The sequence below is a fragment of the Trichogramma pretiosum genome, unplaced genomic scaffold (assembly GCF_000599845.2).
Source record: "Trichogramma pretiosum strain Unisexual culture from Peru unplaced genomic scaffold, Tpre_2.0 scaffold92, whole genome shotgun sequence".
NCBI classification, from domain to species: domain Eukaryota; kingdom Metazoa; phylum Arthropoda; class Insecta; order Hymenoptera; family Trichogrammatidae; genus Trichogramma; species Trichogramma pretiosum.
The window spans coordinates 447985-472849 of NW_019641705.1; the positions used below are offsets into that span (position 1 = coordinate 447985).

General features: G+C 40.1%; 1 protein-coding gene across 6 annotated transcripts in view; it reads right to left on the reverse strand.

Moving 5' to 3' along the window:
• Positions 1-10694, reverse strand: part of LOC106656492 (putative mediator of RNA polymerase II transcription subunit 26) — a 197211-nt gene extending 186517 nt beyond the window's left edge. For all 6 annotated transcript variants that reach the window (XM_023462921.1, XM_023462920.1, XM_014377531.2 and 3 more), the window contains exon 1: positions 10465-10694. The gene's annotated coding sequence lies outside the window, so the exon portion shown is untranslated. The remainder of the gene's footprint in view (positions 1-10464) is intronic.
• Between the last annotated feature and the right edge of the window lie 14171 nt (positions 10695-24865).

Genomic DNA, 24865 nt, shown 5'->3' on the forward strand with positions numbered 1-24865 from the left:
CGCCGTCGTATATCTCTACGTTCCAGTCTTATACTGCATTTTTACATTGCACGACAATATTTATGTTTCGATATTTTTTTCATAAAAACACGAATTTCGTATAGTCGACTGTAATGTATTTTTTTTTATTCATCATCAAACGAATTTTTGGTTAACAAATTAACAAATCATGATATGGTATTACCATTTATTTACTCTTTGAATTTGGTGTAAAACCAAATAATTACTATATACCTCCATGTAAATATTCACCAGATATGATAAACCATTGTAATGTTTTAAATTAAAAATTGTGATATGCTTGAAAAATTTTACCTTATCAGCCTTCGTAAAACGCTGTCTATGAATAAATCTGTGAATATCTACGTAATCTATTATGTATGTTTGAAAATTACTTAATTATATTATATTCAAATGTTATGCGTACCATATTTGTGTAGCGGCATTACCAAAAAGCTATCGACCAATTCATCCCTCCTAGCCAGAAAATTTGCTATCCTTGTGAATCCATATACACCGACCAGTTTTTATAGTGAAATTCATGGGCAAAAAAGATTTATCGCTTATGTCCAGTATTTGACCTTTTTACCACGTTGACTGGTCAATACAGGCAAATGATGCCGAATTGGTTAGTTAGCCCTAGTGATAGTCAGTAAGTCGTACGTATGATCGAAATGTACAAAAAAATAATTCAAAAATTACTGTATAAACAAGTTAAAAATCATTTGGAGAAAACTGGAAAGCAAATTCACGTGCAAAAGCCAAAGTTTAAAATGTGTTTGAAATACATAGAAGCACTTTACTAACTTAGTTCCGGTTCAGTTACCCTTACGCTATTTGTGCAGAGCTGAAGTTAGAGCTGTGCGCACGATGTCACAAATATACGTATACACACTCTCATGCAACGCTATTGGCTACTGCTTTTGTAGCTTTACCCGAACACCACAAGTTGAGATTTTTCAACTTTTGGTGCTGATGAACAATTGTATTTGCATAGCACTATCGAAAGCACTGAGTAATTGCATTTTAAGTAAACAGTGCCTTTGTGCGACTGATTCTTTCATGAAATTTAACCATCCACACACCTGATCAGGTTTATAAAATTGAACATTTTGAATTAAAACAATTATTCATCAAGCTGCGGTGCCGGGGAAGTAAATTATCCGTACTTACTTTTTACGCTTGATTCGCGAATCGCAAATTCGAGACACGCAGCTACATATCGTATGGTTTGAGCGGTGGACGCACCGAAAACGTGTGTCGAGGGTAGCTACATATACTAACTACTAGTAGATGGAGAATATGACGAAGGCGCAGGGCATAATTGAGAAAATTAATTATTGCCATGCACGAGCGAGCGAGCGAGAGAACGAACGAACGAACGAACAAACTGGCGCGTGGTCTACGTTGGTAGATGTCATGCGCCTTCGTAATTAGCAGACAGGCATAATAATTCAAATACGAGTGACTTTTTAGTAAGCATATCTTCTGGCGAATTTTCGCCTCCGGAGATAAGTACATGCATACATCCCATTCGTTACTCGCTCGACATATTGCTGCGTATTTTCTTTACTTTTTCTCGTTCTAAACTCGGTAATTTGATCTGAAAAGTTTCGATGCGATAATTGTGAAATTCAATAGCCAGAAAAAAACATGAAATAAATCGAAAGATTGGACATTCTTTTCAACGCGAAAAAATGAATTAATTAATACAGCAAACTAAGTCGCTGATAAGCGCACATAATAGTTGTTATTGACAAAGGAAAAAAGTTTTCCTCGCACGACATAATTATTTTCTTGGGCGTGAAGGAAGAATGCAAGTTTTTACAATGCTAGAGTGCAAATTACAGTTGAGAGTACGAGTAGAGCGCAAGAAAGTTTTCGTAGAAGCTTCGCGACATTTCACCCTGTTATAGCACCGACGCTACGCGTACACATTTATTATAACGTTGCACCAACCTGCACTCTTGCGCAATACATACATACGCATTATCGACGTATAATTATTACAAGTACATACGGCAACGAGTCTTTATTTCAGCACGTAACTTGGAATCAGTATTTATTGCACGTGAGAGAAAGAGAGAAAGAGAAGAGTCGCTGAGCACACGGAAATCGGGATTATACGCGGAGGGCAAGCAACCTGCGTGGAAAACTTTTTTCACTTTTTTATTTATTAACTTTCTTGATGTATCGATGTGTTATGTTCATATGTGAGGGAATAAAAATGCTAATGCAGCAATGAAGAAAAGAGTTGGTGGAAACGTAGATGTTTACCATGCCTGACCGCATTTTTGTAGTTCTACTGTGCTTCGCAGAGTCATGTGTAAAGTTTACATACACTTACACAATTTCGCGAGCAAACATAGCATTGGTATCGAGACGAGCTCAAGTTGATCGAAAAATTTTCATTGTACAAAATGAAAATTCCCATACTTGGAACTTTTTTCCTCATTAATTTTTTCTCTCTGCAGCACTTGGAACATACATAATTACTTCGTACGAGATATGGCCAGGTATCGAGTAGTTTTCCATATAAGCTCTTGCGGCAGTAAGAGAACCACAAAATTTACCTCGATCGTATGCAGATGTGTAAGCGCGAGTGCGAGTGTTGACGAGTAAACACCTTTCAAATCTATGGGTACGTGCATAGACTATTAGCGTGAGTCAAATAAGATATAATCCAGGATACGTAAGTCCAATGCGGTTCATCTTCAAATTAGCGTAAGCTTCGTGCAAATAAGCAGCATGGAACGATTCAAGCTCAGCCACGCGAGTCTACATAAGTGTGTGTGTGTGTGTGTATAGGTGGAAACCGTGCAAGCGCGCGTCCCGCGAATCGTATTGATGCAATCACGAAACCAATTGAAATCGACAAATACGAAACGAGCACCGAGTACCGAGTGTACAGCGAGGAGGGTGCGAATGAGAGCCACGCACCGTAGCTCGAGCAAGAATACACACGTACTCCATCGGTATATACCTGCCAGTAAAGGCTGATTTTTGTTCAAGATATGTGTTCTAACCGAGGCTTCAACATCGAGCGTTACGTTTTTCGTAACGAATTCGAGTGCTTCCAACGAATGAATCACGATAATTTTACGATTATTTCGAAATGAAAGTAGCTTGATACGAAATGAACGATTCATGAATTATAATTATATAATTAGCTAAATTGAGCGAAATAATCAGTTTACGCCACCCTGGTATACAAAAGCGGAGCAACCCCAGAGATATCTATTTTGTGTCTTGGAATATAAGTAAAGAGCGCTGCGCGTTTCTGTGCTGTGCGGCGTGTATAGAGAGAGAGAGAGAGACTGACTGTAATCATTGTAAGCGAGCACACGTGCAATACGCGCCTACGAATATAGCTCGCGAATCTGCCCTTGGGCTCATTTTGCGTAACACGCTACTAATTTTGACGTGATAAGTGCTTGAACGGGAACAACGCTCACATGTACGTATCCGAGGGCCCTCGTTCGCGCATTATATCAGTCTTATTATGAAATATACCTAGCTTTGGAGCCTACGCGAACCTCCTGTAAGCGAATGCAACACTAGACGATTCATCCAGATGCGATGTGATTTTGATCGTTGGCAAGCCTCTATGTCTAAGCACGTTTTCTAATTTACTTCATAAAAAAAAACTGCACTAGATCCAGCAGACTTTTGTAAGATCAAATAGTTTTTAAAACTGAAATTGCTAAAAATAATTTATCATGATTTTTCAAATAATATTTCATATCGTGAACTACCACTAATGATCAACCACGTACGTACGTATATTAGATATTATACCATAAGGTACAAGCTCATATCGAATGAAATATGCCCAAGTACTCGACCTTTGTCAAGTCTGAGCTTTGACTCTGATGTGGTCTGCGGGTTGAGGTGTACGCTTTACACTATTCAACTCTATCTCACTCTCTCTTCCTCTTTCAAATGTGTATCTTCGCAGGCACGCATCGCATATATTGATTATACGTATTCTTTGGGTTCGTCAAAAATATTGCTCGATAAATTACGCTTTCTTTTATCTGTGTTTAATAAAAATTTCTTTAGACTTTTCATGCTCATTTTTTTTTCAAAGTCAGTTTATATAATTGCAAATTAAATATAAACTTGATTATATGTACAAAATTTTTGCTATTTTATAGGGATGATTTAGGATAATATATCGCTAGATAAGCTCAACGTATATTTCAATATTATTATTTCTTTTCAATAATTCAGTCACGCAACATTCAAGTAGATTTCTAAAACCTATCACTTGATTTCCTGATTTATGCACGTGTAACTCACACTTTCATGCAAAGGATGAGAAAAAAGCATAACACGAAAAAGGTAGAGAAACCCGTCACTTCTCATTTATATCGCTTCATTTCTGTTATATTTACTGAGCAGGAAATGGGTTTAGGTAAATTTAAATTTCGGAAACGAACAACCAGCCGAGAAAGCAAAGAGTAGCTCGACTTTATCATGAAATTATTATGATGAAAAAATATATTTAGTGAACAAAGATTAAAGCAACCTAATTATTTGGTACAGAGAATTTTTCGGTGGCAATTTAAATAGCGAATGTGAATTATGCAAAGCTACTCTCATGACTTCGTGCCACCTACCCTGTGCGCGCACCTTATTAACACTCTGTCTTTCTCTATTTCCACGTCTTTTGGGAGAGAAAGAGAGAAAACATCGCCAACGCCGACATAGGCTGTTATGCGTATAGCTGTAAGTATACGAGTAAAGTAGCATATATATATGTACTGCACACTGTGCTACACTGACTCCATCGTCTCTCCTGCTGTATATTCCTCGAGCATTCTAATTGTGAGAGACAGTATACCTCGAGGAAAATACTCTTCTTCTCCTTCTTCTTATTCTCTCTCTCTCTCTCTCTTCTGCTTACGTACGATGAAAGTTAGACTTAGTATTTCAAAGTGCCAGTAGCATAGTCGTCGTCGTCGTCGTCTTCTTCTTCGTCGTCGCCTCTCCACCTTCTTCTTACGCCTTCAATACACGGCAGTACTGCCACCACTAGACCCTCACCTCTCGACTTAATTTCGAAAGCAAAATTAAGTACGTGGTAAATACGCTCTGCGAGTCACCTTCCCAGCGACCGATGCTTCTGCTTCTGCATCGGTCGCCTCAACGCGTTTCCACTGTAGGTCTCTGCGTGTATAATATAATGATATATACATTGAACTTGAAATATAGGAGGATCGAAAAATGTCTTGCGCCTATATTATCGTGATTTTCCGACCTGCTTATTCCATGTTTAGATAATTACGTTGGGCCTTGCGGCTTCTTTTCTAATTAGTTTTGATTTGATATTTGATCAGCTGATTATTAGAAATGATTATTAAAGAAAAATCTTCTATTTTTTATTTTACTTACGACTAATTAACTTGTAGACGCTATGATAAAACTATATATATTCTTACCAAAATTCTTGTCTAAAAGTATCGGATCACTCAAGTCATTTCCAACCATGAAATCCCTGTGTTCTAAAGAAGCAATATTTATAATATACTCATCAATCGATTAACTAACCACTTTAATATCACTAAAGCAACATTTTGCTTGAAATGGATATTACCGATTTTTAATCATTATTGTAAAGTAAGAAAATAAAAAACATAATAAAAAACATAATTTCACTGTGAAAAAAATGAGAAACTGGCATGTAATGTGTTCTAGTTGCAGTCAGTTTTGCAGTAGATTCTGAATTTATATATCAGGGGTAAATTTATAAAGCACATTTCTTCGTAGGCCGCGAAAAAACATTAAAAAAGTTTGGGCACGTCGTTTGTACATGTTGCTATTTAAATATAGCATCGCAGTAGTACAGCTCAACGTTATATGGCCCAACGCGCACATATTCTTCGCGCCGCTGACCGTGCAAGGCAGGATTTATTATGCGTCGGGACGACGATAATGTCTAGCTCGTCTTCGTGCTAGTATACGTGTGGGTGCTTACGGTGTGTTTCGGGTGAGCGCTAAAATTATTCATTGTTAAAAGTGCGGGACCCAAATTTTCGGCTCTCGAGCCATACACGTGTATCACTATATACTCTTTCGTGGCTCTTACATTTTCGCTCAGTTTACAGAAGCTCGGGTGATAAATCAAAAAAGAAGTCGGGCGGCGAGGCAAGCGCCAAAATCGAGGCAAATATTTATTTAGGCGAGTGCGAGAAAGATCAGCTCGTAATTTAAGACATTTATCTGGGTGGCGACTGGTGGCTCATGATAATGCAAATGAGTCATTGCAGCTTCGCACGTCGAGTTAAGTTATTTGTGCGTGTACGTGTAAGAGGATAGGTCGCAGAAACGATTAGCCCAAGCTACATAGAGCAGCCGTTTGACGCATCTCCGCACGTGGCTATCTGATGTGAAGCGTAGTTGGCGCAACGAGAGCCAAACCAACGAAAGCCTCATTAATATTTAGACGTATTTTAAGGTAGCTCGGCTTTTGAGCTCGAGCGTATATACATTTAAGAACCTGATAGCTACATCATCTTGACGACGGACTCAACACAAGCGGAGTACGGCGAAGACGACTTTATATCCTGTATGTAATTATTAATAACCTGCAGCTGGTGACAGCATCGAATATTCCACAGTCAATAGAAGTTCACTGTCCTCCGTATTATTAATGGCGGTATAATTTCAAATACTTTTTTTCAGAATGAATATCCAAATGCCATGAGTTTACTGCAATACGAGGCAAGTTTTCAAGGCAGTTTAGTTCGATGAACGCGCATGTGTTTCAGTCAATTGAATTAGGGTCAAAAGAGGAACTAATGGCAAAAATTATACTTTCGATATTGTCCGTAGTGAAAGAAAACAGGGTGAATGTGAATTGATAAATTTAGATGCTAGAAGAAGAATCCACCCTGTTTAGAACATCTAATTTCTAGTAATCAAAGTTGTATTCACTAATACACACTGCGATTATGTAAACGCTTTTCTCGAGTCAAGAGAAAATTACTCGAGAAGTTAGTAACTGATTAAATTCTGTTGACACGTCTCGTTCGTACAACTTGAACGTTTTTTATATTTTTCAATTAAATTGCATTTTAAAAAATTCTGCAGCTTCTAAATTTGCACGTTATTCAAGTTAAGATTTGTAAATTAATGATCTTTACCATCGTCATAATTTCATAATTTCTGTGTGCTTCATAATTTTATGTGTGCTATTTATGCAAAATATTTTTCATCCAAGAAACCGAAAGAGCGAAAAAATGTTTTGCTAGCAGGACGAATTCAACATTCGAGCCGACTGCTGCACTGAGTATGTGTGTACCGGCGCAAGTCTCGGGTAGCCGTCCTAATCGATCGGCGGCGCGGCGTGCCACTCGCGAAAGTTTCAAAACTTTACATCGGTAGGAGTGAGCGCAGCCGCGCGCTCGAAAGGGCGACGGAAGCGAAGAGACTGAAGAAAACGGCGCAAATGCTGAGAGAACGACGACGACCAATACGGCAGCGGCAGCGACGGAGGCTCGGTACCAGCACCACTACTACCAGCAAAGTCTGTAAATTTTCTTACATTTTATGAGCCATCAGAATTTCATAACCTCGAGCCAGTCCGTGTGGTACTTTGCACGAGAAAAGTTTCTCGGCAACAGCCTTTCTCGCTCGCCTTCTTCGCTCTCTTTCCAATGTGAGCTTTGTTTCTTGTGCCTTTTGCTTTCTCTTCCATTAACTTCGTTTTCTGCCTTCACCCAAGCTGTTTTTCTTTTCTCTAACAGGTACGCAGCACTTTTTTTTATAACTTGACAAAAACACTAAATTTCTGTTTATTTTTAAAAGGTGAAGTCTCAATTTTACTAATGGTAAAACATCGAATTTCAACAATTTCATACCTAAAAATATAGATCTGACATCTTTTGATATTGAATTTATCAATAATTATCTTATTCTAAAGGAAATTTAAATAAAAAGTTTTCTTAAGATTATTTTTACTTCCTGCACCACTATTACTATTATTTGTTTATCACAAAAAATTCATAAAACTTTTTCAAATCACTCAAAGAAAAACTTTGCAAGAATGATGTTTCAATTGAAGCAATTTGCTCGATAATGTGTATTCATCCATAATTATAAGTTATTTAAACTGGAATAAGGGAGAAAGTTGAAAGTTGAGCTCAATGCATTAGTTATCAAAGTGATTGAAAACATTTTTCGTTCGCACCTGCGTTCAATTGCACAATAAGAATAGAATAATTAGGTCAAAATTGAAATCCAAATGATTATTGTCATAAAGTAAAGACAAACTAACTTGCCACTGTATACCAGCATATGTAAACTCTGTCTGATTTATCGGCCCTTGGTTTGCCGAGCAAGTGAGTGAACGCAAGTGAGAGAGAAAGAGAGACAGAGAGAGAACTAAGGAACTAAAAAGTTGGTCTTCCCTTGTTTGAACGAGTTTTTGGTGCTTTTAGGTGAACGCCCCTTAGAAGTTGCCGAACAACAAGCTTTTCAAGTTCATAGAATTGAAACCAGTATTTAGTTTGACAACTGAAAACTGTAGATTCGCTTTGAAAGTTAGGTCAAACATGAAGTCGTTATATGAGAACAAAAGTTGCCACTATCACCCTCTTGGATACTTTATGGAATGTCGCACATATTTTCCAGAATCTCTAACTTTAACATATGAGTCAACAGATTGCTAACTTTTATTGAAACACTTTCTATTTATTATATATTTTTGAAAGTTTCAATGATTTTCTCGGTTATTGCAATAAGGGGTAACATTTGCTTGCGGCAATTCCAATGATTATACGTAAGATTGTATATTTTTATACGAGAATAAGCTAAATGACACATCAGTGAACTAGTTATAATTTGCGCAACAATTCTTATATGAAAGTGTCTATACGGCAGCCGGAGCTTACCATAAAATCATTTTCACGTGCTGCAAGACAATGATATTGTGAGTTATTTCGGGCGGTGCAATATACGTTTGCGCGTACACTACGGTCACTGAATATACACTCTTTTCTTATATTTAATAGATTGAAAAAATGATATGCAATTTAAGTTTTTAATTTGACGCCTAAGTTAATGCATTAACAAATGCATAGTTTCCAATTTCTTTTAAGTTTACTTTACAAAGGTACCGCAGCGAAATATTGGATTTGTGATATCTCGAAAAAAATCAAAACCTGAGCGGAGTATTTAAATCAGATCTGTAGAGCAATAAAGTTCATATAATAAAAATAATTCGAGCTTTATTTATAATTGTGAACGATCTTTTATGTTAGATATTACAGAAAAGTTTTTATTATATACTATAATATGGCAGTGAGATAAGACAAAATAATTTGAGCCCCCTAAGACCCTTTTCAGGTCCATTTCTCACGTCTATCTGATTCATACAATGAGCACGAACGAACCAATAATTGCAGTCATTTCTACTGCTCACCTTATTAGCCCAAGATAATCTCATCTTGGGTGCTCGCACGTACGATAACATTTTTCTTCTCTATACACGATATTGACGTGGTATTTCTTACTAAATGCAGATGTTAAAAGGGGAAACTAAAAATGCTAGTCAGTAATTCAAATTTAAAAATAACTGATTTCAACAAATAAACTATTTCTTTTTTGAATTTTGTTTGCAAATAAGATACATTTTCTAAATAAGTAAAACTCTAGAAATATTTATGAGTAAATGGCTAATAATCGAATATAAGTGAAAGTATCGAGTTCCGTGAAGCGAACGCCTGCATGACACGAAAGCAATACCGCATGGGCGTGTATTCGGATAGCTACGAGCCGTACTGCTACCGTCGGGCGATATTTCATCACAGCAAATCGGGCGCAATGGGTCAGAAATGATCGAATCACTGTCGCGATCTTATACATATACACCATGTATGCTTACATCGAGCTCATACATACACGCCGCCCGTCTTGTAAGAGCCTCTGATACGAGCAAGTTGAGCGCGCAGGTGTTCAGCCAAGCGTACGGATCCTCACTCACACTGATCATTCTATTTTCAAGGGCAAACAGATTTGTTACTTGTACGCCTGTACAACTACGAATGTCTAGATTTACATCATGTACTTTGCAAGAAATCCTGCCTAGGAAGAAAATTTCCAAGTTCATCTACTTTGCCCGTCGGCTGAGAAATTTACAAATTACTTGCTCGGTGTTATGGAGTAATATATTAATTTTTTAAATGATAGTCGTGCAGATATTGCAAAATATAAACAACTTTCAGTTTCTCAGCCTCAATCGACCAATTAAAAAATTTTTAAATTATCAATCAGTCTACAATTTAAAATATTATAAAAATTAATTAGGTAATCTTCGTGTAAGAAATAGTAATTTATCTCACAGCAAGATATTAATGATCTCAAAGTGAAAAAAGTTGCTAAATTAAATAAATACTTTCTAAAAATACTGAACGAATGTGTGTGAAAAAAAAATTTAAAAAAGAGCTTGATTGTACTTACAAATTTAGTGCTTAAATAATCCAGAAGCACGCCGATTAAGACAGTAAACGTGTTGTGTAGTTTTTCACAATTTTTTACTTAAAAGTCTCCAAAATGCACTCAATAGCTTTGATATTTTTCAATATGGCCGTTGACGTACACGATCTTGCGCTATTTCAGCTTCTCGGTGCAGCAGCGCCACCACATCACGATCTTCACATTTTTATTAATATTTGGTTTTTATTCGTAGCCTAATTATGTCTGGTTTAATTGATTTATTAAACATGAAAATTGAACACAATATGAAATTTAAATTCAAAGCAATTTGACCTTTATCATAATCATAAGATTTATCTTTAGCGCGAACTTTTTGGCACTACTCGAAGATATGGAAAAAATCGAAGGTTTGTGACCTTGCGATAAGGTGCCAAAACGATTTTTTTCAGCTACTTTATCAAAACATGATCGTCAGGCACGGATAAATAATATTCGGGTGAACGAGCAGGTAATACCGTATCAAAAGGAAGGAGTAGAAACCGTCAGTAGGATCGGCAGAGCTCGCTTAACACGCTGCTGTACAGATATGCTATTCTGCCTTCCGCCTTGCAGTTGGGCAGCTGCCAGCAGAATCACAAGTAAGAGAGAGAAGAGAAGAGTTGCAAGAGAGACAGCAACAAAGAGTGAGAGAGAGAGAGAGAGAGGAGAAAATGCCAAAAGGAAGAGCGAGCTGCTGAGTACCGCGCACAGGAGAGGAGCCTCTTGCTCGGTCTCAGGGAGTGCTTATTCCTCCTCCGAAAAGGGGCGTAAACGGTCTGCAACCGCCGCCTCCGCGCTCGGCGCCCATTGGATCCGCGCCGTACCACCGCCACTACCTGCAGCCGCTGCGAGCTTTTCCCACATACTCCCGCATACGTAAGTTACCGCTGTATGCAGGCTCGCGCACACTTGCCTCGGCTGCCCCTTCCCTTGGCGCGTAGAGAGCGGAGCTTGCGCTGCAAGCTCTCTGGCGTTTGCACTAGCTGGCCTCGCTTTGCTCGTGCTTTTTCTTCGTTTTTTACGTGCAAGCTCTCCCACCAGCGGCAACGGAAGTAGTAGCAGCAGCATCAGCAGCAGCACGCCTTGAGTATTTTTCTTTCACTACTCCAGGCAACGGCCCTCTTTTCTCTAGCCAGCTCCCAGACTGCGAGGGAGGAACGAATCCGCATATAGAACGCAGGAGGTCCACAGAGGTTCCAACGCAGGAGGCTGAGCTTTTCTCTCACTCTTTACCACTTTCTGCGCTCGTAGAACTCGTTTTCTAGGCGGTACGTCCGGGACTCTGCTAGCTTCGTTTGTGTGCTCTGTGCACAAAGAGAGAGAGAGAGAGATAGAAGGAAAAGTAGGATGTGAAAAGGAGCTAGAGAAAGACAGGCTGCCTGCTCACTATCAGAACTGTAGCTCTGTCGATTTTTCATTTGCAATTACGCTTGAATGAATAATATATGTATATTCGTATGTGCAAACGTCAATGAGGGTGCCTGCACCAACTGGAGCAGCCTAGACCTGTCTGACATAGTCTCTGTGTCTCTTTTTCTTTTTTTTCGTTATTATGCAATTTTTCCTGAGATCTGACTGATAGTCGGAAAAAAAGTCGAGCGTACATTGATCGATATTTCACGGTCTCTTCAAAGGGGTACTGTTTTCAAATAGAGTTAGAAATAAAAATTATCATAATTCATGATATAGTTGAGTGAAAAAAGTTGAAACATTCTTGCAAAAACAAGGATAACTGCAGGCTTACTTTAGGAGGTCATAAACCTTGGAAATTGGCGCGAAATCTCGTTTAAAAATCGCTAGACCCAACGTTAATGAGAAATCATATCGCTATGCATTTATCAGAAAAGTACAAAACGCACCTGCTCAAGGCTGCACTTTCCATGATACGCGGATCACAGCTCGATGCAGACAGTGCCCAACTCACCTTCGTTCTCGTATCAAACCAGTCATCGACGCACCTAACGCTTTGCATTGACTTATCCTGCCAAAACTTTGAGAAAGTTCATTACCACAGGTGCATCGCATAAAGAGAGAGAGAGAGAGAGAGAGAGAGAGAGAGAGAGAGAGATCGTATATACGCATCACTACGTCAGCCCTCGAAAAAAACGAGCAAAACGTTTTTCACTCTGGCAACGAAGGTTTTAATAGCTCTTGCTGCCGTCAGCCTTACCCCTTATACTTCTCTTGCCTACATAACCAAAGCAAGTTAGCTCATAACGACTTAAGCCTTTTTTATGCACTCTTAATAGACATTGGAAGCCATGATACGGCTGGTAAGTAAAAATTCAACCCTTGCCCATTGCCTGTATAAAAGCACGAGCACCGGGCGCAATATCCCGGTTCCATGCTGCCTAATGAAGCGCACCCGATAATCATGTGTATGCCTCTGTGCCTCGCATTAATTGCCCTTCCACGTCGAATCCACATTCTTCGACAAATTGGATCACGCTATCATATACGTATATATAATATAGAGACAACCACGCGTGCGCGCACATAGAGGATATAGAGACCGAAAAGCGCGGGCACGATAAGCTTTCTTAACAGCGACCTTCGCGAATTTCACGAGCACTGTTCATAATATCGATGTTGTTATTGTGTCGGTGTGCATGCATTGCTCAGTGTGTAGTTCGTTAATGTTGTTTTAGACTATCTGCTCGCGAGCGTGACTTGGCGCGATTTTCCCTGCATTCACGTGTGCTGTTGCCTCGAAGCGCAACTAAAAGGGTTGCTCGACGATCGATCCTTCATTTTGATAAAATTTGAGACACGAAAAGTGTTTGTTTCGTTGCAACTGCTTTATTGTTCGACTTTTCGCTCACATGCGAGGAAGGATTTTTCTTCTGGATAGTGCTTTTTTTCAAACAGAAAACGTTGCGTCAAAATCATGAGCAATGTGAGCGAAAACTTTTTTGAAATCAATGCTAGCACCAGAATTTTTTTGCCGACGACCGGCTGAATCGGGTAGGATGCAAGCATTACTACTACAGCAAAAACTCCTGTGCACGGGGCAGCAAAAAAATAACGCGTGCGCGCGTCAACGTCAAACGTTCGGGTAATTAACTGCACGACCCGTCGAACGTACTGTACATTTATTAAGCTAATAATACAAATTTTGCCAGAATTACGTGCCCTACATGCGTGCAGAGCGGTAAGCGCAATGACGATCATCTGAAATTACTTAATTACAACAGAAAACTCCTACAAATCGATATCATCCTTTTCTTCGTTTAGCTTTTTCAATATATAATTCGCAAAAAAAACGTGTGCAATTTTAATTTTTTTTTAGAAGAAATATATTTTGGCAAGTTTGGAAGTTATATTTTCAAGTTACAAGAAATGTCTAAAAGTATAACTACAATTGTACCGATTAGCTTTCTGCGCAATATCTACACTCATGAGCTTTTAATAATTCCTCTAGAACCATTAAGAAAGCACTCAGCCACCATCTACTAATAGAACTTCAAACTCTCTACTACAATGACTAAGTCCGAAATAGCTGGTGATTTTTGAAATTTGGCATAATTTCCACAGCTCTTATAGAACCAATTTACATGAAAGTCACAAAAATTAGCTCTCAGTTGTATTGTTGTACAAAACCCAACTTCATAAAGTTTAGGGAAATATCTTTATACTTATGCTTATTTCATAGGTTTAATAGCTACATTAAAAAATGTTATTTTTTCGCATGTGTAGTATAATGAGGGAACATTATTCAAAAGAATGGCCTTTTAACTAGTTTTGGAAAGGCACAGTAAAATTTCTACTTACTTAGAGCGAAGCTCTTCGATCCGACGGCAATTCGTCTGCCGTCGCTGGAAAATGTGCGCGCGCGAAGCAGATAGATACATTGACGAATTCATAGCTAACCGGGCACTAGGCACTTTAGAGCGGTCCCCCTATGGCAAGCCTCGTTAACGGCGAGTCTCAGGTTTAAACTTAGCCTAACGATTCTTCCTACTTACCTATATACTCGCAAGTTGTACTACTCACTTGCAATTTCTCTCTGTCTATGAACTCTCAGACTTATACTTCCTTGGTGTACCTCACATGTGTGTTGGCGTTACGTTATTCAACAGCCCGACAAACTAAGAATTTTTATGATAAGAAATACACTATGTGTTTTGAGGCCTTGCACGTAAACAAAATTTAAGCAAGCAGATTCATAAATTGTAGACATGTAGGTAACTGCTGCAAGGATTTCAATTGATCTCTCTCTCTCTCTCTCTCTCTCTCTCTCTCTCTTTCTCTCTCCCTCTCTCTATCTATCTTAGCTTTATATGAATGTATAATTTCGAAAAGTTCGTGGCTTTAAGGGTCGTTGACTTGATGCTATACTGCTGCGTTTCAGGGGTCAAAGTTGAACTGCCGACAATAACATAGATCTTCGCACACGAGCTGATTAAATCTCATATCTTGCTGATGTTTTACGTCACTAACTTCTTTAACGTCAAACTATAAGCTTGAACTTTATTCCTGTACATGTAATTCAAACTAAATCGCCAAATGATTACATATTATTTTAGGTGCAGATAAAACGAGAGCAAAAAACTAGTCTATGCCGTGGTGTGGGAAAAGTTTCAATAAAAAAAAAAAAGAAACAAAAGAGAAATAATTTGTGTAATGCGACGTGCATGCTCCGAAGTTAAAAAAAAAATTGAATTTAACCTTGGACGCGCTCGCTGTAACTGTAACTCTATACATAAATATGAAGTCGCCTATAGTGCTGTACAGTGACCCCTTCACGGACTCGAAAAGAAGTAAAGAAGTGACTAGTTGGTTCAATGGCACAGGCCGAATATAAGTGGCCGAGCCTCGCATTGCGATGGTATATAACGCGAACTGTGTGCCGCGTGCGCTGGCATGTTGCACTACTGCTAGAAATTCCAAAGTTCCTCGCAACAATAAGAACAAGAAGAACAAAGTTCCTTGGCTCTAACACCCAGTTTCACTTCTCCGAGCTGCTCTTTGGTACAAGATGCAAGCAAATAAGTTTTGGATACTACAACCTTCACCTTGAAATCTTGGTCAAATATCGAAACTTTATATTCATTGGATCGCGTCAATGAACGAAAGCTCGACAAATTTTCCTCTATCCATATTATTATACGTTCCAATATGAAAAAACTCATTACTGATTGAATTTTGAATTGGCTTCAAACTCCTAATGAACGCATTGCAAACGCACATTTGTTGCGATCAAATTTCTATTTTTCACTTCAATACGAATCGAATAAATATTTGTGACCGATTACAAAAGCTAGAGAAGGAAACAAAAACTACAAACTAGAAATAAAAGTGAATCGAATAATTATCGGTGCTACAAGAGTAGCAGCGCAGCAGCTCTCGAGATATAGCCTCTTAAAATTCAAAGCTTTGCAGCTGAGCTACCCCTTATCCAAGATTCGGCAAACCATAGACTTTGGTTTCAGCTGAAATGCGCCCGATCCCTCTGGCGAACCGGCGATAATCGTAAAACCGAATGCGTCGGCGTAAAAAAGGGGCGGAAAGTTAGCGTATAAGGGCATAGGCTGGAAAATCTGTGGCTGCCGAGTAGCAAGGGGAGGGGGTAAAAGTTTCGAGTAAAACGAGCCATTTCGATAAAATTCAACAAACGATCGAATGCGTGTGCGCGATTCGTTATCAATCAAGCTGATCGAGGAGAATCATATTCGTAGATAATGATCGAAGAATCGGATTTTTCAAGAGGCTCGGTGAGTTGGTAGCTGCAGGTGAAAGTCGAGACGTAAAATGGCCGAGTGGAGTGCATAGAACGCAGATAGGAGAATCATAGCTGGCGTAGAAAAGTCTCGGGGCATCGTTGTCGACGGCGAGCTGGCTCTTTGCTAGAAGCTCGCGCCAGGAGGCACCCGGGAACACTGCGCCTTTGTAATAGCTCCACATGCACGCAACATCCTCCTCTCGTCCTCGACGCTATGTATAAATGCACGCGTGGAGCTGTATATGTCCTGCGCGTGTATTTGTGTACTGGTCCAAGCCGAGGATACACATACACATAGATATATACACGCGCTAACTACTCAGCAGTGTGCATCGTAGTGTGCTGCTTCTATTGCTCCTGTAGACTGTAGCTTGAGAACGAGAGAGTTGGATTAAAGCTGCTGCGTGTATGTGTGGGTGGGTGTGTTCGCGTGTGTGCGTTGTGGAAGTACGTGGGTGTGAGTGCGCGAATGTTTGTGAGTACGTCGGGCTGCCTATATTCCGCACTATACTACTACTTGTGCCGTTACTGCCTCAGTGTTAGAGAGTATAAAACTTTTCTCGATGGTGTTAGTGCCCTCCGCACGTACATGCCAAGCTCGCTCGCTCGCTTCTGCACACCCGCGTGCGTTGCTATACTTATATACATATATATATATACGTCTGTGTATATAATAGGAGGAGAGAAAATGCTAGAACCCGACCGAGAGGAGAAAAAGGAAGAAGTAGAAGAGAACGACGACGACGTCGAGCTCTGCAAGAGTGAGAGGCTTCCGCGAGAAAAAAACCTTCTGACTCTGAGAGACAGAGTTCATATATAGATATGCCTATATATCCACGTATATATGCGGTTGTGCTTATAGGCGTACAATGTTCGTTGCATGAAAAACAACTTATTTGTATGTTTGGAAGCATTAAGCCTTTCAAACCACGTTATTTATTTTTCCCAACTGATTTTTGCGTTTGAGAAACATTTGTTTGTGGGCTCGTGAAACAATGCACACGATTCCCATATCGCTAGCGGCCTCAACTACTAACGACTAACTTGATACGCACTCGCGTGCGTGCTACCACCCCTCTTACTGTCATGCAAGTGTCGCACAATTTCATCCTTAACGATTGACCATTCTTCAAGTCTGATTTTCATAAAATCAGTAAACTCGCCAAACTTTGTATGTTACATTGGAGATTTGCACAGGCGAACATACATGTCCATCGGTCGAAATTATCTTGCGATCGATTGCTCCATCGTTATTGCTGTATTATTATGTGTACGTTGATAAAATGCAGCCTTCACGAGTACTTGGATGCTCATTAAGAGAGAATAGTTGTTGTGAGAGCTCGGCAGCTTTCCCAGTAAAATGGAAATATTTTTAAACGCTTTGGAGATCCTTCATTTTCGTTTGGATACTTGCTAGCTAAAAGCTAAGCATTAATCTGCCCCTCATGAATGCATCGCCACAAGGTTATACGTGATAACGACGAGCATGAAGTGGTGCAGCAACCGTACAGCTTCTAACTTACTAGCGATCATGTACAATGCATGTTCAGTTTAATTCAGATTAGGAGCTTTTCTATTTATGAACTCGCGAGGGAGAGAGGGCAAGAGAAATGAAGGAATAGCTTGTACAACACACGTACAATATATTTGTTAGGTCTAAGGTACACATGCAGCACTCAGGAGTCGCTACGTCGAAACCTTTCTAGACGAGTGTGTACTTGATATAGCTAGGAAACATTGCTTGCACGCATGCCTCGCCACCGTTGCTGCTGCTGCTCTGATGAAAGTAGCTCTCTCTCCCTCTCTCTATTCTGCTTTGGTCCGCCTATGGGTATTACCTGGAATTACGTCTCAATCTACCGTGGCCGAGCGACTAAACTAATATTAAAACTTTTAACGCAGTTAGTCGGTCCACGTTCGCGTCCGCGCGCGCCTCGCCTTTACGCAGCAGCAACAGCGCTAGTCTCTCTCATCTCTCTATATACTAGCAGCTCGTGTCGTCCACTATATGTACATTTGCAGCACTCATACATCTACTGCTTGGTAGGTACGCTTCGTAGCTGCTACTGCACTTTGATGTGTGCGTTACGTTCGTAGCTTCGAAGCTATACCTCAGGTACTCCAAGTCATAAATTAGCTCTGTCGCGCCAAGCCATAAGGGCAAACGCACAGACACACAGCCACGAGGGCTGCGTACGTAACTCGCGCGTATATTATATCTATATGCATTCTTGACCTATACGCGCCCAGGCAACAACCGATATAGCTTAGCCTCGGCGCTGTCAAAGGGAGAAAAATTAAATTTTATATAGACTAAATTCGTGACTGCTTCGATGCTTGCGTAATTACCTATTGGATACTCGGCACGACGGATACGGAGGGCTACTAACGCTGCCGTCACAGCCGCCGCCGCCACCACCACCGGCGCTGCTGTTGCTGCTCCAACTGATTAAAAGTACTTGGGGAAAAGTTGGCTCAGCAGGCCGAGCTATTTTGCCTAGGCAAAGGACTACTCTGGCTGCCGCGTGCATTCCATTAATTACGATGGACGCTGCAGTGTGAGCGGGCCCCGTCGCATTCTTGCTCTTCGCGGCTCAACTTTCAGTTCTTTCTGTCTTGTAGACATTTTCCACGCTCTTTTTCCAGATACTTTTTCTCTTTTCGAGCTTTTCAAGTTCGTTGAAAAAGCTAAGCCGGCGCTACGCTCTGTCCTAGTATACGCGCTCGTATAAACAACGATGGAGAAAAGGAGCCTTGGCTCGACCAACGAATAGGACGAAATTGCAGTTTTAATTGAATCTGATGGGCGGTTACATGGATAGTTTACTTCGTTACGGCAAAATATGCATGATATGTGCATACATACATCTCGCTCGCTTTCTCGCTAAGGACTAAAGTTTGCTCTATACACAGGCTGCAAGAGCATACATATATGTACGCACACACGCGCTCGGAGTTGCACAGCAACATCTGCTTTTAACTTTTAACGTTTTATGTAAAGTTTGAGATGAATTTTTATTCGTTTGATTTCCATCCAGGTCATCGCATTTCCCGCAGCAGCAGTGCAGCACACTTTTAAAATCAATTAAAATCTCGCATACGTAAATACGCCAGTCAATCGTCATAATTAGCATCTGCTGCAACGATTGTTGTATTTAACTTTCAGCCGAGCATCCGTGATTGGGCTTCTGTTCTAGCATACTTTCCGTAAACTCGTTTATAGCTTGGCAGTTCTATGCGCGATTATTGAGTGACTCGATAATTGTTATAAAGCGTTACTCGAGTGCTTGCTCTATGAATAGCCAATCATTCTTCTAACGTGTAAAGACAGTTCAACCGATTGCTTAATAAATGATAAACATAGATCGCAACGGCACTGCAAAATAAAGCCAATTTGCTTATTATTCGCGTCAAGATGTTTCTTTATCGTTTCAACCAGTTTTTTTATTAAAATTTTTTAATCGAGTACAGTATACTATGTTTACAGTATACCTACGTTATAATTTTCTACTGTGCATAAAAAGTACAATGTAAGTATTTCGAGCAAATCCGACAAAGTCAAAAGAAATTATGCACACGCACATATTCCACTGATACGAATATGAATACACACGTGTAAAAACATGTAAGTGAACGAGTCCAAAGCGATGTAATCAATTGTAATTATGATTTTTCGATAAGATTTACTTGAGCTTGGCTGTTGTACTTGCGAGCTGATGTACTTTCTCTTACAGCTTAATTGTAAAAAAAATATTTAAATTTTGCATAGGAATTGTAAAAAAGAAAATGAGATGTAATTTCCTAGCATAATTATGAAATAATGGCGGAAGCATAGAAATCAATCTAAAAAGCATAAGCAGAAAAGTTTTTTCACTATATACAGAACGGATCGTGTCGCCCGCTCGAGTGCTCCGTGAGGAGTGCCAGCATGCACATACACACGTAAGTTCGAGCCTCCCCCGTAAAACCGTACCAAGCTTCCTACTCCCTACCGTTCGTGAATCATCATCCCTCCATCCTCTCCCCCGCCCCATCTTTTCGACTCGGGATATTCGCAGTTCTCTCTCTCTCTCTCTCTCTCTCGCCGCCACTACTGCTGTTGCTGCACCTCGTCTGTCCTGCTCGCATATAACTACTCTACTGGCCGGTGCGAGGCGCAAGCGCCATGGCCTCGGGGACGCCTACCGGGTTCCCACTGCTGCTGCTTTTTGTATTATATATAACTGCTACGAGCTGTGCAGCCTCCCCAACCCACTCCTCTTCTTCGCTATAGGTGAGCCCTGGTAGCGTCTAAAAGATGAGAGCTCTGTACAGGAGCAGACACGTTTACATGCGCAGACTCATACAGGCACACGCACACATGCGCAACCACACGTACACGCTTGGAAAAGCGAGTACGGAGCTGAAGAAAAAGTTGCAGATAAAAAAAGTTTCAAGAGATCGGAAAAAAAAATGATACGAGCTTTGCGGAGGGAGCGAGAGTGGAAAGAGAAATAGTTGCTCGTGACTTTTCTTTCGTCTGAGGCATGATGTTTTGTTTTTGGGACTTGTCTGTGTGATTTTCCTATTCCTATCTCCGAAAGAAAATTGGTCGTAGCTAGCTTATTCTCATATTTTTCAAACAATTCAACCATACGTACTATTTCAGTATAACCGCCTGTGTCTATATTTTTTGGCGAAAAAATTAGTCGTGAAAAAAATAACTTCTTTATGCAGAAATATGGATAGTGAGTTCATTAATGTTGGGCATTATAGATTCCGAGTAAATTTTTTCTATCTTGCAGTGAAACTGGGACAGTAGTGCGAGTTCAAAGACTAGCTCTCTATCTCGGCTCTAATCTATAGTGAAATTACCTGGACACAAGTTTCAAGGGGTATAAGTTGCCGGTATATAGCTCTGTCTCTGTCTGTCTATCTGTCTCGCTGTCTCTCTCTTTCTTTCACATATAGACAGAGAATGCGCAGAGTATAACAAATCACTTTCCCTCGCTTATTGCTGGAGCGTTTGGCGACGGCCTCCTTGGCCTTTCTACCACCACCCCCCTGAAGCGTGTTGCTTCTCACTTTCCCACGGCGTGGCGTTCCAAAAGTTCACGCGACGAGAGAGAGAGAGAGAGAGAGAGTTCGATTCGCGTAACGCTCGCGCAATTATGCAAACTCGCTTGGTGGCCGCGACCTTCGCCAACTAACTACTACTACAACTACTACTACTAATACTACCACCACAGCGACTATTCTCTGGCTTCAACGCTGCTGTATAAACCACTGATATTACCATCGCGAGTTCATCTCACGGTCTTGCGCCATCGCGCTCTGCCCGAGAGAAAGAGAAAACTGAGCGAAAAATTCGCGCAAAGTATGTTAATAGCTATGAGCTGGAGCTAGGAATGAAATAAAACTCTTGCGTGTCCCAGTTGCTCGCGAGTGCAGGGGCGGAGGGGTCAGTTAAGCGACAAAGTTCAAAGTCTGAAGTTTGGCCACTAACGGGAGAAAGCACGAGAAAGCCATAATAACTATATAGCTGCGCGACCTTAACAACTTGGCGAATCGAGCTTTAGTTTTAACTCTTGCTTCTCCTCCTGAATGCGCAAACTCCTATAACGCATAATATACATAAACTTTTTCGCAAATTGTTCTTGCATTCTGTCTTCGGGCAAGTTTACTTCGACCTTGATTATACCGCTCACAAATCAATATTTCTCTATACCCTTTAATAACGACTTACTTTTACCAATAGTACGAGACAATTTTATGGGGAAAAATTTAAATAATAGATTTTCGTTAATAAGCTATAATAGATTAATCACTTTTGAAAATCGAGCTATAGTAATGAGTTTTCTTCGTACCCTGGATCGGAGTTTCAATAAAAAGCTCGAACCCTTCAAAAATTGTACGGGCCATCGGCGCTGTATTACCGATACTGTTGCTCATGACGGTACTGCATCAGCGTCAGCGTTGTCGTAGTCGGTCCAAGACATTAATTGATGTAAGAAATTAGAGAGTCCGGGTGTGAGCTCGTACTCTCTTGTTTTCTCTCTCTCTCTCTCTCTCTCTTCTTCTTCTTCCCTGTTCCTCCATTCCTCTTTCCCCCAAAATGATTGATTGTATAATGAGAATTTCCTAATAATGACTGGGTCGTTCTTCGCCAAGAGAAAAGAGAAGTAAGGGTAAATCTTCCCATACAAACGTGCGCCAATGTCGAGGGGTGTTCTTACATTACAGAGGACCTGAGCTCGATCGAGCGAGAGAGAAAAAGAGCAAGAGAGGGAGAGAGTCAGAAAGAAAGAGAGAGAGGGAGAGAGAGATGGGTATTAAGAAACGGCATAAGATTATAATTTATATTAAAATCTGCGCGCTGCGATAAAGACGTGGAGACGAAAGAACGGTCTAGAAAAGGAAAGAGAGGTTGAAGTTCTATACGATACAAGTTCATGACCTTATTGAGCCAAAGATTCTCTCTCTCTCTCTCTCTCTCTCTCTCTCTCTCTCTCTCTTTAGGAGATTAACCCTTTCGTCATTGACTTGAGAAAATTGTATGGACTCTTAAATAAGCTCTTGAGCGCAGGCTTCGTTAAATTAAATCACAGCAACTTTAAGGATCATGGGTTAATTTCATTAAAATTACAATTGCTATTTAGATTATAACTGATTCAGCGTTTAAAGAACTTAACAATAATTTAACGTCAAATTTATGAGAAAATCTTTAACAGAAATTCAGTAAAACGTGTCTATGTATTTTTATACGAAAATCCGAAAATGTCTGAAATAACAACCCGAAAATCTAATAGCCTTACGAGGATCCGCGCAAACTCACTCAGATTTATAAATAATTCCTCTTAATCTGTGCAACATGGACAAGGCAAACTATCGTACAGCATTGCGCTGTAGTAAATATAGCTCGTACTTTTCTTTCAACAGCCAAATACACGATTTACCATGCACCGCAACGCTCGACGTCGAAGGAGAAAATGAGTTTTGTCGATGATCGTGAGTAGCTTTATTTTATTTCATTTCTGTATAGTGCAGTAGCAGGAGGGAGGAAATCCACATGAATTATAGAATGACGGCAAAAGCGAAAGTTTCGTGAATCGAAAGGGAGGGAGGGAGAGAGAGAGAGAGAGAAAGAGGCAACTGTACGTCGCGTGTGCACACTCGGCTCGATTTTCCAAAGCTAAACGCACGACTTCCAAGACTTTTTGCCAGTACATACACTGCTACAACTGTTACCATGCGTAGCAACCTAGCTAATTTAATGAAATAGCAAAAGGGGTTAACCGATTCCTTCTCCTCTCTGTGCCTCTCCGTCTCTCATTCGCTCTCGACCCTTCCATGAATCGTACGTATGTGTTTTGAACTAGATGAGAGTAGAGACAGCAGTTTTACCTAGGGTAAATGTTTAGGTTTGCCTCAAATACTTCCGACTGCACATCAAATCTATTTTATTAAGAAAAGTGTTTGTTTTATATTTTGAATGTATCCCAATCGATATAAATTGAAAAAAATATCTCTACTAAAGAAAATCAAATTATAATTTATGAAATCTAAACGAAATCTGTGTATCACGAATAAAATTTTCTTGACCAACTCAATTTTATAAAAATTCAGCTGTTTTTTTACTTTCTACGATAAGCCTTTTTCTTGATTCGGTATTTTTTAATATTTGGTATTAAAAATTGAACCAATTCATTGTATATCAATCATTAGTTCGATAAAATTCGATGAATTATAATGACTGAACAATGCGATAAAATTACTTTTAAAAATGGAAAGATATGTGATACTTGATAATTAGACTTTGAGGAAGTTTTATAAAAGTAATCATCGGTAGATATGTCCTCGCAAAACTCATCAATCGAGATCAGGCGAGAAAAGGAAAACAGCGACAGCACAGGTCTCGTACGTGCGTGAGGCAAAAGGGTTTCCTCGAAGTTCATCTCGGGCACAGGTCAATTCCTCGGAGACGAGTATACACACACGCACAAAGTATATAAAGTGAGTCCCCACACAACCTAGAGAATCATCAGGTGTATGCTTATAACGCAGTATACAAGCAACGGCGGGGACGAAGCTTCAAAGAGGTAGAGAGGACACCTCGAGGGCGCGAAGGCGCAACTGAGAAAGTGGACAGACGAACAAACACGTAGACGAGAGCCCGAGTGAAGAGGTGGAGAGAGAGAGAGAGTGTGTGTGTGTATGTGTGTGTGTGTGTGTGTGAGTCTATAGTCGTGATTACAGTGGATGCGAAAATTCGAATGGTGCTCGTGTGTCCAGCAGGCAACACCAATCATTCCGAGTATACCAGCGAGCACCCTCGTCACGCATATATATATATATGTATACTCGTCGCCTATATATGAATGTGTATGTACATATTTTCAGTATACGAGCGAGAAACGAGCAGCGTCCGTCTGGAAAATGTGCATGACGCTTTGCGTCCCCAGGGAAGGTCACCTCACATTTGAAAATGGATGGAGGTGACGAGCATCGGTGTAGCCTCTCTGACCCCAGATGAAATTGTGAATATAGAAAGCTTACAAATAAGATGCTGGTCAAGCTTTCAAAGACAGATGATCGGCCAGGCAGCTGCCCATACGTTCCCAACATTTTCCATTCTCAAACTTTGATTAATAAGTATGTCTGTTTACTGAACGTACATCAATTTCT